The sequence below is a fragment of the Mandrillus leucophaeus genome, unplaced genomic scaffold, assembly GCF_000951045.1.
Source record: "Mandrillus leucophaeus isolate KB7577 unplaced genomic scaffold, Mleu.le_1.0 Scaffold965, whole genome shotgun sequence".
Classification (NCBI taxonomy): Eukaryota; Metazoa; Chordata; class Mammalia; order Primates; family Cercopithecidae; genus Mandrillus; species Mandrillus leucophaeus.
The window spans coordinates 930,593-934,155 of NW_012110530.1; positions in this window are offsets into that span (position 1 = coordinate 930,593).

A 3,563-nucleotide genomic window follows, 5' to 3' on the forward strand; every position below is an offset into this window, starting at 1 on the left:
ATATTTCAAGCTTTTTGCAAATACAGTAGTACCCCATCCCCTCCATCCCGTATTCACAGAGGATACTTGCTGAAGTCTTTGAATAGGCTCAATGCTTTCTAACCCAACATGATGCTTTCAATTGGAACACATTTCTGTTTGTGCCTTCCACCTGCTAATTTAATGTCTTTACCATCTTAATTAAGCACTTACCACACACTGTGACCGTAATGTTTGCAGTTTAGGGTGCACCAGCAAAACTAACACAGATTTATTTTTCCTTCTTCACAATTTAACAAATGTATTTGTTCTAACTGTAGATCTTAGCAATCTCAACATATGATTGCTTTTTCTTAGTAAGTCAAGAACCTTCGCAATTTCACGTAAAGAAAGCACTTCACTCAGCTTCTCTTTGGCATATCCAAATTGCAACAGTCACTACTATCGTGGTTTGAGGTCATTATTAGATAAAATAAGGGTTATTGGAACATAAACACTGCAATATCACAACAGTTGATCTGACCAAGACAGCTACTAAGTGACAAAGTGAGTAGCATAGACAGTGTGGATCTGCTGGACAAAGGGAGGGTTCATGTCCTGGGTAAGACAGAGAAGGATGGTGTGAGATTTTGTTACGTTACTCATAAGGGTGCACAATTTAAACTTTATGAATTGTTTGTTTATTGAATTTTCCATTCAAAATTTTTAGACCACTGTTGTGGGTAAATGGAACTGAAAAGTTAAACCACACATAAGGGGGAACTACTCTATCCTCAATTCTCTCACCCTTCCCTTTCTTCATATAACTATGCTGACAAAACCAATTTTGTGGTTAAATCCAAATCACCACACTACTGTAGCCAAATATAGCTGAAGAAATGCCAAAATCATATTGACTAGCCTTGCTTTTGGTTCATGAACATGGCCTTTATTGATAATTACTGTAGGAATAAGTCAGGATGGTCAAAGGTAAATTGGCTCTGTCCTGGGCAAATTGGGATGTACGGTCACTCACATTTTTGATGATTTGTCCATGCTACTGCCTGAGTCAACTGGCCTCTTTTGTGTAATTAACCTCATTTACTCAAGGTCTTCACTGAAATAATCTTTATTCCCTTCCTGGTAATTTTCCCTCTACAGAGGACTGTTATTTCCAATGACCTTATGTTAGCAAATCTGATGACCAGTTATCACTGTTCTTATAGCTGTACTTCTTAGCAGAATTTGACACATTTGGCCATTCTCCTTTTTGAAACACTTTTTTTCACATGACATCCTGAACACTGCACGCTTATGGATGTCTCCCTACTTCACTAGCTGCATTTTTTTCAGAAGCATTTGCTAGTTCCTCTTCCCAGACTTCTCCAGTTTCGGAGAAGTCTGCCCTATGGTCCTCTTACTTTCTCTACCAGCCTGCCAACATTTCATGACTTCATTCTGGTTCTTGGTGTTAAGCATGATCTAGATGTTGACAGTTTCACATCGATGCCTCCAGATAAGGTCTGTCTCCTCAAAACCAAAACTATTCATCTCTACTTGGATTCAAAAGGGCATCAAAATTTAACATTAATATTTTCAATCCGAACTCTTGATCTTCTCCTCAAAACTGTTACTAGCTCAATCAGTTCCCGTCTTTGTTAATAAAAATCTTTTATTTTTTCACACCAAAAACTTGGTCAGTGTTTAACTTTCCTTTACCCTTTCATTCTATTTTAAAATCCATCACAAAGTCATATTCATTCTAACTTCAAAATATATTGAGAGTGTGACCACATATTCCCACTCCCACTGTTACTATCCTCTCCTAACTCAGCATCATGTCTAGTCTGGACATACCAATAGGTCATCCTGCTGCCTTCCCTCTTCAAAATATGGTTTATTCAACATGGCATCTTCACAAATTTTTAAACCTAAAAGTATTGTCAACAGTCTGCTCAATATCTTTTGAAGAATTCCTTTTTGACTCAGAGCAAAAGTTAAAATCCTTAGGATGCCCAGCCAGTTCCTTCAGTGGCCTTGCTGCCACCTGCCATTACCTCTCTGACATTATTAATGTTCCCCAGATTATCTGCTTCAGTTACAATTGCTATTTCCCAAATATATTCAGAATTTTTCTCCCTCAGAATGCTTGCACTTGCTCTTCCCTTTAAAAGGAATCACTTTCTTCCAGATATCCACATACTTTATTTTTTAAATCACCTTCACATCTTTGCTTACATTTCACTCTTTCAGGAGATACACTTACTGTATTTCCATCCATCAAAAATGTAGTTTCCTTAATATAATTTTTTTGAATTTTTCTCTTTCCAGTACCTAGTGAGTTATAAATAAATATTCATTGAAAAATAAATAAATGAGTTAATTGATTCAACATTTTTCTGCCTCACAGAAGACCCTGATCGCATCATGATCTTACCATATAAAACAACAGTTGATCTTACAATAGTCAACAACATAGTCTAAACTTAGCCCAAAATAACTGAAAGAGACATGTAGTTCAGAGTCCAAACAAAAATATGTTTTATTGGCTATATGGGGTCTTCTTTGGTTCCATATGAAATTTAAAGTAGTTTTTTCTAATTCTGTGAAGAAAGTCAATGGTAGCTTGATAGGAATAGCTTTGAATCTATAAATTACTTTGGGTAGTACGGCCATTTTCATGGTATTGATTCTTCCCATCCATGAGAATGGAATGTTTTTCCATTTGTTTGTATCCTCTTATTTCCTTGAGCAGTGGTTTGTAGTTCTCCTTGAAGAGCTCCTTCACATCCCGTGTAAGTTGTATTCATAGGTATTTCATTCTGTTTGTAGCAATTATGAGTGGGAGTTTACTCATGATTTGGCTCTCTATTATTGGTGTATAGGAATGCTTGTGATTTTTGCACACTGATTTTGTATCCTGAGACTTTGATGAAGTTGCTTATCAGCTTAAGGAGTTTGGGGGCTGAGATGATGGGGTTTTCTAAATATACAATCATGTCATCTGCAAACAGAGACAGTTTGACTTCCTCTCTTCCTATTTGAATACCCTTTATTTATTTCTCTTGCATAATTTCCCGGACCAGAACTTCCAATACTATGTTGATAGCAGTGGTGAGAGAGGGTGTCCTTGTCTTCTGCTAGTTTTCAATGGGAATTCTTCCAGCTTTTGCCCATTCAGTATGATATTGGCTGTGGGTTTGCCATAAATCACTTTTATTATTTTGAGATAATGTTCCATAAATAACTAGTTTATTGAGTGTTTTAGCATGAAGGGGTGTTGAATGTTATTGAAGGCCTTTTCTGCATCTATTGAGATAATCATGTGTTTCTTGTCATTGGTTCTGTTTATGTGATGGATTATGTTTGCAATCCTAAGCAAAAAGAACAAAGCTGGAGGTCTCATGCTACCTGACTTCAAACTATACTACAAGGCTACAGTAACCAAAACAGTATGGTACTGGTACCAAAACAGATATATAGACCAATGGAACAGAACAGAGGCCTCAGAAATAGCACCACATCTCTACAACCATCTTTGACAAACATGACAAAAATAAGCAATAGGGAAAGGATTCCCTATTTAATAAATGGTACTGGGAAAA